The sequence below is a fragment of the Aegilops tauschii genome, chromosome 3 (genome assembly GCF_002575655.3).
Source record: "Aegilops tauschii subsp. strangulata cultivar AL8/78 chromosome 3, Aet v6.0, whole genome shotgun sequence".
NCBI lineage: Eukaryota > Viridiplantae > Streptophyta > Magnoliopsida > Poales > Poaceae > Aegilops > Aegilops tauschii.
The window spans coordinates 299,749,956-299,766,266 of record NC_053037.3 but is presented as its reverse complement, the minus strand read 5'-3'; the positions used below and the strand labels follow the sequence as shown (position 1 = coordinate 299,766,266).

General features: G+C 44.3%; 1 long non-coding RNA gene across 1 annotated transcript; it reads right to left on the bottom strand.

Annotated features, from left to right (window-relative positions):
- Positions 1-10,665: 10,665 nt before the first annotated feature.
- On the bottom strand, positions 10,666-14,212 carry LOC109737830 (uncharacterized). The gene is made up of 2 exons (XR_002228523.4): positions 13,746-14,212; positions 10,666-12,667 (listed from the first exon to the last, which is right to left on the bottom strand). It is a non-coding gene; the product is annotated as an uncharacterized lncRNA (long non-coding RNA).
- Between the last annotated feature and the right edge of the window lie 2,099 nt (positions 14,213-16,311).

Below are 16,311 nucleotides of genomic sequence, written 5' to 3'. Positions count from 1 at the left end.
TGACTACGAGTGTTGGGTTCAGCCCTAAGCACAGATTCAGGTTCAAGATGTTCTGGACTAAGTTGGATGGCTTCGAGGAGGCAGTTACTGAAGCATGGGTATGCGATCCGGACAATGTGGATCCATATGAGGCTGGACACATTATTGCGCAATACCGCGCGTCACTTGCAGGCCTGGGTCAGCGAAAAACGGACAACGTTAAGCTGCTGATGCGTGTGGCGCGATGGGTGATACATAGACTTGACTGTGCATAGGAGAGTAGAACTCTAGAGCATCATGAGATATGGCTTCCGCAGACTTTGAAGCACGCGCTGCTGGGATTGGCGGCTTTAGAGCGCATAATCGGTTAGCAAAGATCTCGGATGAATTGGCTTAAGGAGGGGGATGCCAACACCAAACTGTTTCAAGAGGTGGCGAATGGACGTCGATCTTTATCACCCACGTCAAGAAGGATGGGGTGCTGATCACGTATCAAGAGCTCAAGGAGAAGGCTTTTTTGACGCATATGAGAGATTGATTGGAGCCGACGAAGCTAGAGAGCACTCGCTGGATTTGCAATATTTGGGCATACAACCACGGGACCTTAGTGAACTGGAGATCATGATTATGGAAGAGGAGGTTTGTAGTGTTATTAAGGAGTTGCCTCTGGATCGAGCGCCCAGACCGGATGGGTACATTGCCGCTTTCTACCAAAAAGCGTGGCCCATAATAAAGAACGATGTCATGAGCGTTATGACCAAGCTCTGCGTGGGTGATGGAAGGGGCTTTGCGAAGCTCAACAAGGCGCACATTGTGCTTATACCTAAGAATCCGGACGCTGAGGAAATAGGAGACTATTGGCCTATTAGTCTTACTCATAGCATACCAAAGTTGTTTGCTAAGGCCCTTGCGAATAGATTGAGTGAAAGAACATGCGGTACCCCATGTTTGGTTTTGGTAATTGATGACAATCTCTATGGACTAATGGTTGCCTTGAGTTATATTTGAAGGATTTGTCCATAGGCATTTCTTGAAGTTCATGTGTTGGTTTCAAGGAGTTTATGTGGTGACCAAGGTGTTATTAAGGAATTATCCAAAGATTGGTCATGTGAGAGTTGAGCTTATCGCAAGCATGTCTTGGAGAAGAAGATTGTGTGATCATTCATGTATATCTTCAAGGCATCATCCAAATGAAGAGAGTTGAAAAGATTCATGGTTGATCAAGACTAAGTCAAGAGTGAATCAACTTGATCAACTCACAAAGCATAGAAGATGTACAGAGAGGGATCAAGCGATCCTATGGTGTGGTAAGCATTGTCAATTACGCTTTGTGTACTAACCCATGATCTTCGTGAGAGTTCTTTGTGGGGTTAGGTTGCGGTGTGGAAGTTCAAGTGAAGCATCATGAAGAGATCAAATTCTTGAAGCTTGCCGTCCATTGTGGTGACAATGGACTTGTGAAGATGTGCGGAAGAATGGCTCACCCATAGTGGAGTATGGGGGAGCAATCAACTAGTCTTCATCGAGCCAACGCAACCAAGAAAGGTGGTCCAACTTGAGGGAGTCAAGATCGTCATCATCTAGCTCAAGTGGACCATGTGCAAGGCAAAGGTTTGCCCTTGATAGGTTTTCTATTTTACCGGTCTCATGATGGTAGTTGGGAGACCAGGTTATAGGATCGATTGCTGTACTATCAAGGGGGGCTCTCGATGAGTAGCTTGATCGTATCATTCGTAGAGAGCTCAAACCATTGCATCCTTGCATCATCTTTTTTGGTTCTTGTTTGGTTCTTCTCTTTGTGAGTTTTGGAGCTTATGGTCATCTTGATGACGAGCTCGAGTTCATCGAAAACGGAGTTCACTCACATCTTCTATGATGTTTTCGATGTTGGAGGTTATGCCGGTTCTTCTCGGTTGGAGGTTTCACTCCTCTATTTGTTGGCATACCTCCGCTGTTTTGATGCTACTCGTCTTCCTCTATCCAACAAGCTTGAGTTTGCTCAATTCGGAGCTCATATGAAGAAGTTTTGGCCGTTCTGTTTTTCTCCCTGCGGTAGTACCGCGGGCAGGAGCGGTAGTACCGCTTGGGTGCTACAAACGGTAGTACCGCTCTAGAGCGGTAGTACCGCTCCAGAGCGGTAGTACCGCTGGTAGCCCCCAGCCGTAGTACCGCTGCGGTCTCGTGCTAGTACCGCCTCGATTCGAGGGGTCTTTTTTCGTGTCGGGTTTTACGGTACTAGCCGCGGCAGTGGGGGCCGTAGTACCGCTCGCATGCGGTAGTACCGCCCTGACCACCGCGGTATTACCGCTCTGGGCCCAGCGGCAGTACCGCGAGGGGGAGCGGTAGTACCGCTGTCCAAGCGGTAGTACCGCTCTCTGCGGGGCTGGTGTGGGGGGTAACGGTTGGATTGTTCCCCCCACTATATAAGGAGGTCTTCTTCTCCGATGAACCTTATCTCTTGAGCTCGTGTTCTTCCCCCATTGTTGACCTTCTTCGAGCTTGCTAACTCTCAATCCCTCCATGGATTCTTGCTAGTTTTTGAGGAAAAAGAGAGAGGAGATCTAGATCCACATTTCCACGAATCACTTTCTCCTCTATGTGAGGGGAACCCCTTGGATCTAGATCTTGGAGTTCTTGGTGTTCTCCTTCTTGTTCTTCCTCTCTTTTTTCTCCCTAGCATTAGTTGCTTCGGTGGGATTTGAGAGAGAAGGACTTGGGCACTCCGTGTGCCCTTGCCATTGCATTTGGTGCATCGGTTTGAGTTCTCCACGGTGATACGTGGAAGTTACAAGTTGAGAAGCTTATTACTCTTGGGTGCTTGGTGCCCTTGAGCTTGTTCCTCTTGGGTGCTTGGGCGCCCTAGACGGTTGGTGGTGTTCGGAGCTCAATCATTGTGGTGTAAAGCTCCGGGCAAGCGTCGGGGTCTCAAATTAGGTTGTGGAGATCGCCCCGAGCAATTTGACGGGTACCGGTGACCGCCCCCAAGGGTTGCCAAAGTGTACGGGTTTGGTGACCGCCCCCAAGGGTTGCCATTTATACGGGTCCGGTGACCGCCCCCAAGGGTTGCCAAAGTGTACGGGTTCGGTGACCGCCCCCAAGGGTTGCCAAAGTGTACGGGTTCGGTGACCGCCCCCAAGGGTTGCCATTTGTACGGGTTCGGTGACCGCCCTCAAGGGTCCCTTAGTGGAATCACGGCATCTTGCATTGTGCGAGGGCGTGAGGAGATTACGGTGGCCCTAGTGGCTTCTTGGGGAGCATTGTGCCTCCACACCGCTCCAAACGGAGATTAGCATCCGCAAGGGTGTGAACTTCGGGATACATCGTCGTCTCCGCGTGCCTCGGTTATCTCTTACCCGAACCCTTTACTTATGCACTTTACTTTGTGATAGCCATATTGTTTCTTGTCATATATCTTGCTATCACTTAGTTGTTTATCTTGCTTAGCATAAGTTGTTGGTGCACATAGGTGAGCCTAGTTGTTGTAGGTTTTGTACTTGTCAAATTAACCGCTAGGTTTATTCCGCATTTGTTCAAGCCTAAACCGTAATTATTTTAAAGCGCCTATTCACCCCCCCTCTAGGCGACATCCACGATCTTTCATTGAGGAAGCAGATGCATGACATTATTGATACAAACAAATCGACATTTATCAAAGGAAGACACTTACATGACAATTTCCTCCTTGTGAGGCAAGTGGCTAGGAAATTACATGCTAGGAGAGCGTCAGCTATGTTCCTAAAGTTGGATATTTCAAGAGCTTTCGATTCCTTGTCTTGACCCTTCCTATATGAGGTCATGGAGGCTAAAGGGTTCGGCCCTCGATGGATGCGGTAGGTGACATTGCTACTCCAAACGGCCAGCACAAAGATCATTGTTAATGGAGTTCCAGGAAAGAGTTTTGGACATGCTTGTGGGCTTCGGCAAGGGGACCCAATCTCCCCGCCGCTATTCGTCATAGCCATGGATGTCTTGACGGCCATTGTCCAAAAAAACTACCGAAGTGGGAGTGCTTAGTTCGACACCGGGGATTTCGCCTATGCAAAGGTTTGTTGGGAAATGTTGCATGGAAAACAAAACATTTCTACCCACACGCAATGATCTATCCTTGGAGATGCATAGCAACGAGGGGGAGAGTATGTCTACATACCCTCGTAGACTGTAAGTGGAAGCGTTTAACAACACGGTTGATGTAGTTGAACTTCTTCGCGCTCCAACCGATCAAGTACCAAACGTACGACACCTCCGCGCTCTGCACACGTTCAGCTCGGTGACGTCCTCCGCCTTCTTGATCCAGCAAGACGGCGAGGTAGTAGATTAGTTCCGACAGCACAACAGCGTGGTGACGGTGATGGTGAAGTGATCTCTGCAGGGGTTCACCTAAGCACTACAAAAATATGACCGGGGGTGTAAACGGTGGAGGGGGGCGCCGCACACGGCTAGGAAATTGTCTGTTGTGTGCTAGGCACCCCCCCTTCCACATATATATAGGTGGGAGGGAGGGAGGAGCAGCCAAAGGAGGTTCCCAAGTAGGAGGAATCCTACTTGGGGCCCCTCCCAAGCCGCGCCCCCTCTTTCCTTATTTGGAGTGCGTGAAAAGGCAGGGGAGGGTGGCACCCCCGCTTTTCCTTTCTCCCATGAGAGGGAAAGGCAGGAGGGGCTAGCCCTCCCCCTTTTCCTTCCCTAGGGCTGGCCAAACAAGGGAGGGGGCGCACCAGCCCTCTTGTGGGCTGGTCTGTCCCCTCCTTTGGCCCATAAGGCCCATAACTTGCCAGGGGGTGCCCGGAACCCCTTCCGGTGACCCGATTCCTTCCCGGTACGTTCCGAAACACTTCCGGTGTCCAAATACCATCGTCCTATATATAAATCTTTACCTCTCGACCATTTCGAGACTCCTCGTCATGTCCGTGCTCTCATCCGGGACTCCGAACAACATTCAGTCACCAAAACATATAACTCATATAACACTATATCGTGAATGAACGTTAAGCGTGCAGACCCTACGGGTTCGAGAACTATGTAGACATGACCGAGACACCTCTCCGGTCAATAACCAATAGTGGAACCTGGATGCCCATCTTAGCTCCTACATATTCTACGGAGATCTTTATCGGTCGAACCGTTATGACAACATACGTAATTCCCTTTGTCCATCGGTATGTTACTTGCCCGAGATTCGATCGTCGGTATCTTCATACCTAGTTCAATCTCATTACCGGCAAGTCTCTTTACTCATTCTGTAATACATCACCTCGTGACTAACTCCTTAGTCATTTGCTTGCAAGCTTATGATGTGTATTACCGAGAGGGCCCAAAGATACCTCTTCGATACTCGGAGTGACAAATCCTAATCTTGATCTATGCCAACTCAGCAAACACCTTCGGAGATACCTGTAGAGCATCTTTATGATCACCCAGTTACGTTGTGATATTTGATAGCACACAAGGTATTCCTCCGGTATCCGAGAGTTGCATAATCTCATAGTCGAAGGAATATGTATTTGACATGAAGAAAGCAATAGCAATAAACTGAACAATCATTATGCTAAGCTAACGGATGGGTCTTGTCCATCACATCATTCTCCTAATGATGTGATCCCGTTATCAAATGACAACACATGTCTATGGTTAGGTGATACGTCTCCAACGTATCTACTTTTCCTAACGCTTTTCCTCTTGTTTTGGACTCTAATTTGCATGATTTGAATGAAACTAACCTCGGACTGACGATGTTTTCAGCAGAACTACCATGGTGCTGTTTTTGTGCAGAAATAAAAGTTCTCGGAATGGAACAAAATTTTGCGAGGATTCTTTATTCAATAAATAAGAATTTCTGGACCTAAGACCCACCGGAGGGGGGCACCTGGGTAGGCACAACCCACCAGGGGGCGCCCCCCTCCTGGCGCGCCCAGGTGGGTTGTCCCCACCTGGTGGCCCCGCAGACCATAAAACCGACGCTATAAAATCCTATTTTCCAGAAAAAAATCACGGAGAAAGAATTATTGTGTTCCACGAGACGGAGCCGCCGTCACCTCCTATTCTTCATCGGGAGGCCAGATCTAGAGTCCGTTTGGGGCTCCGGAGAGGGGGGGTCTTCGTTCTTCATCATCACCAACCCTTCTCCATCGCCAATTCATGATGCTCCCTACCGGGCAATTCCTTCGTAGGCTCGTTGGTCGGTGAGGAGTTGGATGAGATTCATCATGTAATCGAGTTAGTTTTGTTAGGGCTTGATCCCTAGTATCCACTATGTTCTAAGATTGATGTTGCTATGACTTTGCCATGCTTAATGCTTGTCACTTTGGGCCCGGGTGCCATGAACTCAGATCTGAACCGCTTATGTTATCACAATTATATCCATGTTCTAGATCCGATCTTGCAAGTTATAGTCACCTACTACGAGTTATGATCTGGCAACCCTGGAGTGACAATAGTCGGGACCACTCCCGATGATGACCGTAGTTTGAGGAGTTCATGTATTCACCGTGTGTTAATGCTTTGTTCGGGTTCTCTATTACAAGGAGGCCTTAATATCCCTTAGTTTCCAATAGGACCCCGCTGCCATGGGTGGGTAGGACAAAAGATGACATGCAAGTTCCTTCCATAAGCACGTATGACTATATACGAAATACATGCCTACATTATATTGCTGAACTGGAGCTAGTGTCGTATCGCCCTAGGTTATAACTGTCTCACGATGAATATCATCCAACAAGTCACCGATCTAGTGCCTACGAATTTATCCTATATTGTTCTTGCTAAGTTACTACTGCTATCATCACTATTACACTTGCTACAAAATTACTGCTATTACTGTTACCGTTACTATTGTTGTTGTCACTACTATCAAAACTATCATACTACTTTGCTACTGATCACTTTGCTGCAGATAATTAATCTCTAGGTGTGGTTGAATTGACAACTCAGCTGCTAGTACCTTCAAATATTCTTTGGCTCCCCTTGTGTCGAATCTATAAATTTGGGTTGAATACTCTACCCTCGAAAACTGTTGTGATCCCCTATACTTGTGGGTTATCATTAGGAAACCTTAACCATCTTTGGTCAACAAACTAGTCTAGTAGATGCTTACTAGAGACACGGTATTTGTTTATGTATTCACACATGTACTTAAGTTTCCGATCAATATAATTCTAACATGAATAATAAACCTTTATCATGAATAAGGAAATATAATAATAACTACTTTATTATTGCCTCTAGGGCATATTTTCATCAGTCTCCCACTTGCACTAGAGTCAGTAATCTAGTTCACATTGCCATGTTATTAAAACCCATAGTTCACATCGCTATGTGAGCAACACCCAAAGAGTTTACTAGAGTCAATAATCTAGTTCACATCGCCATGTGATTAACAGCCAAAGAGTACTAAGGTGTGATCATGTTTTTGCTTGCGAGAGAGGTTTAGTCAACGAGTCTGTCACATTCAGATCCGTATGTATTTTGCAAATTTCTATGTCTACAATGCTTTGCATGGAGATACTTTAGCTAATTGCTCCTACTTTCAATATGTATACAGATTAAGATTCGTAGTCATCTGAATCGATGTCAAATCTTGCATCAACATAACTCTTTACGACGAACTCTTTATCACCTCCATAACCGAGAAATATTTCCTTAGTCCTCTAAGGATAATTTTGACCGTTGTCCAGTGATCAACTCCTGGATCATTATTGTACCCCCTTGCCAAACTCATGGCAAGGTACACAATAGGTCTGGTACACAGCATGGCATACTTTATAGAACCTATGGCTGAGGCATAGGGAATGACTTTCATTCTCGCTCTATCTTCTGTTGTGGTCGGGTTTTGAGTCTTACTCAAACTTCACACCTTACAATACAGGCTAGAACTCCTTCTTTCACTGATCCATTTTGAACTCCTTCAAAATCTTGTCAAGGTATGTACTCATTGAAAACCTTATCAAGCGTCTTGATCTATCTCTATAGATCTTGATGCCTAATATGTAATTAGCTCCACTAAGGTCTTTTATTGAAAAATTCTTATTCAAGTATATATCCTTTTATGCTATACATAGATTTTGTATCATTTCCAATCAACAATATGTCATCCACATATAATATTAGAAATGCTACAGAGCTCCCACTCACCTTCTTGTAAATACAGGCTTCACCGAAAGTCTGTATAAAACCATATGCTTTGATCACCTCATCAAAGCGTATATTTCAACTCTGAGATGCTTGCACCAGTCCATAGATGGAGCGCTAGAGTTTGCACACTTTGTTAGCACATTTAGGATCGACAAAACCTTCTGGTTGCATCATATACAACTCTTCTTTAAGAAATCCATGAAGGAATGCAGTTTTGACGTCCATTTGCCAGATTTCATAGTTATAAAATTTGGCAATTTCTAACATGATTCAGACTGACTTAAGCATCGCTACGGTGAGAAGGTCTCATCATAGTCAACCCCTTGAACTTCTCCAAAACCTTTGGCGACAAGTCGAGCTTTGTAGACGGTGACATTACCACCAGCCTCTGTCTTCTTCTTGAATATCCATTTATTCTCAATGGCTTGCCGATCATCGGGCAAGTCCACCGAAGTCCACACTTTGTTCGCATACTGATGTCTACTACGCAACCTTCTTCTTGTAGACGTTGTTGGGCCTCCAAGTGCAGAGGTTTGTAGGACAGTAGCAAATTTCCCTCAAGTGGATGACCTAAGGTTTATCAATCCGTGGGAGGCGTAGGATGAAGATGATCTCTCTCAAACAACCCTGCAACCAAATAACAAAGAGTCTCTTGTGTCCCCAACACACCCAATACAATGGTAAATTGTATAGGTGCACTAGTTCGGCGAAGAGATGATGATACAAGTGCAATATGGATGGTAGATATAGGTTTTTGTAATATGAAAATATAAAAACAGCAAGGTAACTAATGATAAAGTGAGCGTAAACGGTATTGCAATGCGTTGAAACAAGGCCTAGGATTCATACTTTCACTAGTGCAAGTTCTCTCAACGATAATAACATAATTGGATCATATAACTATCCCTCAACATGCAACAAAGAGTCACTCCAAAGTCACTAATAGCGGAGAACAAACGAAGAGATTATTGTAGGTTACGAAACCACCTCAAAATTATCCTTTTTGATCGATCTATTCAAGAGTCTGTAGTAAAATAACACGAAGCTATTCTTTCCGTTCGATCTATCCTAGAGTTCATACTAGAATAACACCTTAAGACACAGATCAATCAAAACCCTAATGTCACCTAAATACTCCAATGTCACCTCAAGTATCCGAGGGTATGATTATACGATATGCATCACACAATCTCACATTTATCTATTCAACCAACACAAAGTACTTCAAAAAGTGCCCCAAAGTTTCTACCGAAGAGTCAAGACGAAAACGTGTGCCAACCCCTATGCATAAGTTCACGAGGTCATGAAACTCGCAAGTTGATCACCAAAACATACATCAAGTGGATCACGTGAATATCCCATTGTCACCACAGATAAGCACATGCAAGACATACATTAAGTGTTCTCAAATCCTTAAAGACTCAATCTGATAAGATAACTTTAAAGGAAAACTCAATTCATCACAACAGAGTAGAGGGGGAAAAACATCATAAGATCCAACTATAATAGCAAAGCTCGTGATACATCAAGATCGTACCACCTCAAGAACACGAGAGAGAGAGATCAAACACATAGCTACTGGTACATACCCTCAGCCCCGAGGGTGAACTACTCCATCCTCGTCATGGAGAGCGCGGGGATGATGAAGATGGCCACCGGAGAGGGATCCCCCCTCCGACAGGGTGCCGGAACGGGTCTAGATTGGTTTTCGGTGGCTACAGAGGCTTGTGCTACCTCTTGAGCACTGCGTTGGTTTTTCCTTGAAGAGGAAAGGGTGATGCAGTAAAGTAGCGTAAGTATTTCCCTCAGTTTTTGAGAATCAAGGTATCAATCCAGTAGGAGACCATGCTCGAGTCCCACGCACCTTTACAAACAAATAAAAACCTCGCAACCAACACGATAAAGGGGTTGCCAATCCCTTCACGGTCACTTACGGGAGTGAGATCTGATAGAGAAGATAAGATAATATTTTTGATATTTTTATGATAAAGACTAAAAATAAAGAAAGCAAAATAAACAAAGATAGAAATAGCTTGTTGACGGAAGATTAATATGATGGAAAATAGACCCGGGGGCCATAGGTTTCACTAGTGGCTTCTCTCAAGATAGCATAAATATTACAGTGGATGAACAAATTATTGTCGAGCAATTGATAGAATTGAATATAGTTATGAGAATATCTATGTGTGATCATGTATATAGGCATCACGTCCGTGACAAGTAGACCGACTCCTGCCTGCATCTACTACTATTACTCCACACATCGACCGCTATCCAGCATGCATCTAGAGTATTAAGTTCATAAAAACGGAGTAATGCTTTAAGCAAGATGACATGATGTAGAGGGTAAACTCATGCAATATGATATAAACCCCATCTTTTTATCCTCGATGGCAACAATACAATACGTGTCGTTTCCCCTGCTGTCACTAGGAAAGGACACCGCAAGATTGAACCCAAAACTAAGCACTTCTCCCATTGTAAGAAAGATTAATCTAGTAGGCCAAACCAAACTGATAATTCGAAGAGACTTGTAAAGATAACCAATCATACATAAAAGAATTCAGAGGAGAATCAAATATTATTCATAGATAATCTTGATCATAAACCCACAATTCATCGGATCTCGACAAACACACCGCAAAAGAAGAGTTACATCAAATAGATCTCCAAGAGAATCGAGGAGAACTTTGTATTGAGATCCAAAAAGAGAGAAGATGCCATCTAGCTAATAACTATGGACCCGAAGGTCTGAGGTAAACTACTCACACATCATCGAAGAGGCTATGGTGTTGATGTAGAAGCCCTCCGTGATCAATGCCCCCTCCGGCGGAGCGCCGGAAAAGGCCCCAAAATGGGATCTCACAGGTACAGAAGGTTGCGGCGGTGGAAATAGGGTTTTTGCTCCGTATATGATGTTTCCAGGGTATATGAGTAATATAGGCGAAGGAGGTCGGTCAGGAGAGCTACGAGGGGCCCACGAGGGTGGAGGGCACGCCAGGGGGTAGGCGTGCCCCCCTGCCTCGTGGCTTCCTCGTCGGTTGCTTGGCGTCCACTCCAAGTCCTCTGGATCACGTTTGTTCCAAAAATCACGTTCCCAAAGGTTTCATTCCGTTTGGACTCCGTTTGATATCCTTTTCCTTCGAAACACTGAAATAGGCAAAAAAACAGCAATTTGGGCTGGGCCTCCGGTTAATAGGTTAGTCCCAAAAATCTTTCCCTAATAATAAACCAGCGATTGCTTCTGGTCGTCCGTCGATGGCGTTTTGCAGAAAAGTCCCTCCCTTTCTGAGAAATAAACCCGCAGTCCTATTTTAAGTGTGTTCCTGGCAAGATAACGTTTCGTTTTTTGCAAAAAAAACCTGCAACCACCGGCCACCTCCACCACTTATCCATTGCCTGCCTCCACCGAGCCGCCGCCGCTGCGGAGCTCCATTCCCAGCAGCCGAGCTCCCCTGTGCTCGTCGGCCAGAAGTCGCGGTGAGGCGCTTGTGGCCAGCAGCAGCGATGAGGCGCTCGCCATCCGGCAGCCATGGCGCCGCTGCAGAGCTAATGAGCTATCTTCCCTCTTCCTCGCGTCGGCTCGAGGTGGGTGGAGCAGATCGGCGCCCATGACCTCCACCACGGCTCCGTCAACGCGCTCCACTGCCTGCTTGCCGGCGCCGGCCTCCGCCTGCCCCTGCACATGGACTCTGTCGAGTTCGCGGCAAGGAGCCATGGCGCCGCTGCAGAGCTATCTTCCCTCTTCCTCTTGTGCAGAATAGTCCCACCTCGCCCTCTTCCATTAAATCCTCCCAATTTAAATATGCTGTTATGTTTTCTCCGTATCAAGGAGTCGTAGCCAAGGGTGTGAGAGCTAAAGCGTGCAAGGAATAAGGAAGGGAATGAATTGAGTGACTATGGCAAAGAAATAAGGACGGAAATTAACCAAGGAAGGGAATGAATTGAGTGACTCTCGCAGAGAAATAAGGAAGGAAATTAACTAAGGAAGGGAAGGAATTGAGGGACTGAAGGAAATCTTGATCATCTTCTAAATCAAAGGAAGGAGGAACAATGAAATCTCTAACAAAAAGGAAGGAAAGCCTCTCATTGAGAGATGTTCAATTCTGACTTTGAGAGAAAACACCGTACAAATCTGGCAGAGAAAATAAAGGAAGGAAAGCCTCTCATTGGATGGACATAACAAAAATTAGCAACTGAGAATGCACAATAAAAAAAAAGAGGAACCAGGATTCATGAGCATGCACAAAGGAGAAACACAACATGGAAGTTGGATTCAGTAATAAAACACAGCATACCTCTCTAATTTGTTCCAGATAATCAGCAAAACAAACTTTTTTTCTCCTGTGTAACAACAGATTACCGCCAAGATATCTTCCCGGCTACATCCTTTCTCCTGCCCATCTACTACATTGTCAATGTTGCCCCCTAGATCACATGAGAATAGATCAGGATTGATAGAAAATTGCTCTCTCTGTGGATCAGCATGCATCCACTGTGTTCTTGAGCATGGAAGCAGCTCCTGGCACTTCATCATGCATAGGTACGTTTTTGCGCCTTGAATCTACACATTTCAGACCCTCTTATCATACAGAGGAGATAAGATTAAAACAAACAAAGAGTTTAATCTATGACATGCAAATTACAGAAATAGCTCTGGGAGTGATGACCGTGGGCGTGCAAATTAATCCTTCAGAATTACATTATAATTCTGGGAGTGATGATCGCGGGCGTGCCACACAAGCGTCCATGCGCATCAGCAAAATCAGTTTCAAACATGCCTCATGTATACATATAGCAGGGAGCGGCCTCATGTTTCGAACATGCCTCATGTATATGCATGTGCTTTAGTGCTTCACTATAGTACACGATTTCTTCAGGTTTTGTACAGTAGTTCCAAGGGGAGACAATAATCAATTATAGTTAAGGTGATTTTCCACAAGGTACATTTTTCCAAGAAAAAGTTGCATTTTTATTTTACTGATTATCTAAGATTTATATATTCTCAGCTATATTCCAAGTTACATGTTTTGTTTTGTCATCTCAGCATTTTTTTACCTTTTTTTGTCGTCTCAGCATTTTATACTAACGGCTGACACCGAGGTGAAGCCTCTGAATTTGTTTTAACAGTTTGTATGTATTATATAAGAAGCATTACAATGATATAATAGTATTCTGTGTAAAATGCAGTTGTATTACCATCCATGCTTGTCGTCTAATAAATGAGTGCTTGTAAAGGTACAGTTGGTTTGATACTCATTGTTTATTGTTCTAAGGTATGTCTCAGTTTTAGAATGGTAGCCCGTAGAAAATATAATTGTGTATTCAGTTTCAAAGTATAGTTTTGCATGATTTTCATAATTTCTATGAATTCAAACTGTTAACAGATAGTTTTATGCTCAAATAAAGATATATATGAATATGAATTAGTTGCTGGTTATTCCTCCATGATTTAGTTTTCCAGTTCAATGTAGTCTTGCGCTCGTCTGATTGAAAACTAAGAATGGAAAAGTGAAGCTGCACGTCAAACTACACTACGTGCATGTGTGCATACACTCTGCCCCTCCTCTGTTTCTATCACTTTGAGCTGCAGAAAAGGGAAATTACAGGCAGATGAAATAGCATATGGGGGTATAACTAACCTCTGCCTCTGAGCTTGCATCGAGTTCCAAACTTGAAGTGAGTCTACATGAGCCCCTGCTGTATCTCGAGGTACCCGCTGACCGCCCCCGCGCGCGATGTTGTTCGGCAGGGAACAACAGCATGGAGCAGCTGCCACAGCTTAGGCACGCCGGACGCAAACGGTGCTACACAGCATAGCTCTCGCCCTGCCGCCGGCGACGGCGACGGTCTCGGACGGCAGACCGCATCTCACCTTGTGTGAATTGTCTCTGATCTCGAACTGAGGGGAACATAGGCAAGGGAGCAGCTGCCACAGTTTAGTCCCGCGATTGGACGCGCCGGATGCGGGCCTTGCTACCGCAACGCGTCCCTACTTGCCGCCGGCGTCGGCGAGGGCCCCAGACGGTGGTCTGCATCTCACGGTCTCACCTTGTGGCCTTGTGGGAAACGCCTCATGGAGCTGGAACTGAGGCAGCTAGAAGAGTCCAGGAGATAAGTTAAGGGAAATAAGAAAAACAAAATAGCATGGCTGATCAGAACACGTGTTGGTCGCCAGAAGCCACACATGCATAAACGAGGACATGCACGCCGCATTTACCGCATGAATTGGCTAAAATGGAACTGTGTGCCGGTTGCCTCTAATTAGATAGATTTATATGTTGGCTTATGAAAATTAGCTGGAGAGGGGTACGCATGCATTTATTTGGGCAATTTCGGATCTTCTTCCGTCCTTGCAATGTGGGGCAAGATATTTGGGGACACAATGCATATTTTTTTTATTAACTTTGTGTGCATATCCTTTTTAGTTAACTTTGTTTATTAATTATTCTAGCGCACTTTAATTAGGAATCTCATAATGTCCGTCGGGTACGAACACATGACAAATCAAACATTTTTATGGCGAATTTAGTGACCCGAGGATGATAATTTTAGTTAGCAAGCATGCTAACTTCATGTTTCAGTTTATTTTTGACAGAGAATTATCGTGTGTGTCTAACTTGCCATCCTTGTGTCAAGAATTGCTATCGAAAATGTTCGATGTGCCATGTGCTCATACCTGACATCAGGTACTTATCATTATGTTAATTTATTCATGTATTGTGCTATCGAAAGTATGGTATAGAAATCATACCAAAAGTATTGTATCTATAGTATGGTTCTTAATTCATCGAGGCGTCTGCCTCCTTGCAGCATGATAGATGTTTTGATGAGCAGGTCAATTATTACTCCCGTTGCAACGTACGGGCATATGTCCTAGTAATATAAAAGTGTATAATAAAGCCCATTAAATGTCCAAAACAGAATATATAATAGCATGGAACAATCAAAAATTATAGATACGTTGGAGACGTATCAAGCATCCCCAAGCTTAATTCCTGCTCATCCTCGAGTAGGTAAATGATGAAAACAGAATTTTTGGTGTGGAATGCTACTTGGCATACTTTTTAATGTAATTCTCTTTTTGTGGCATGAATATTCAGATCCGAATGATTCAAGATAAAAGTTTAATATTGACATAAAAGTAATAATACTTCAAGCATACTAACTAAGCAATTATGTCTTCTCAAAATAACATGGCCAAAGAAAGTTCATCCCTACAAAATCATATAGTTTGGTCATGCTCCATTTTCGTCACACAAGAATGCTCTCATCATGCACAACCCCGATGACAAGCCAAGCAATTGTTTCATACTTTAGTAATCTCAAACTTTTTTCAATTTTCACGCAATATATGAGTGTGAGCCATGGATATAGCACTATGGGTGGAATAGAATATGATGATGGGGGTTATGTGGAGAAGACGAAAAAGGAGAAAGTCTCACATTGACGCGGCTAATCAACGAGCTAGGGAGATGCCCATCGATTGATGTCAATGCAAGGAGTAGGGATTGCCATGCAACGGATGCACTAGAGCTATAAATGCATAAAAGCTCAACAGAAGAAACTAAGTGGGTGTGCATCCAACTTGCTTGCTCACGAAGACCTAGGGCATTTGAGGAAGCCCATTGTTGGGATATACAAGCCAAGTTCTATAACAAAAATTCCCACTAGTATATGAAAGTGACAAAACAAGAGACTCTCTATCATAAAGGTCATGGTGCTACTTTGAAGCACAAGTGTGAAAAAAGGATAGTAGCATTGTCCCCCCTTTTTTTGGCCTTTTCCTTTTTTTTATTTGGCCTTTCTCTTTTTTTTGGGACAATGCTCTATGAATGATGATCATCACACTTCTATTTATTTACAACTTAATGATTACAACTCGATACTAGAACAAAGTATGACTCTATATGAACGCCTCCGCGGTGTACCGGGATGGGCAATGAATCAAGAGTGACATGTATGAAATAATATGCATGGTGGCTTTGCCACAAATACGATGTCAACTACATGATCATGCAAGGCAATATGACAATGATGAAACATGTCATGATAAACGGAACAGTGGAAAGTTGCATGGCAATATATCTGGGAATGGCTATGGAAATGCCATAATAGGTAGGTATGGTGGCTGTTTTGAGGAAGATATAAGGAGGTTTATGTGTGATAGAGCGTATCGTATCACGGGGTTTGGATGCACCGGCGAAG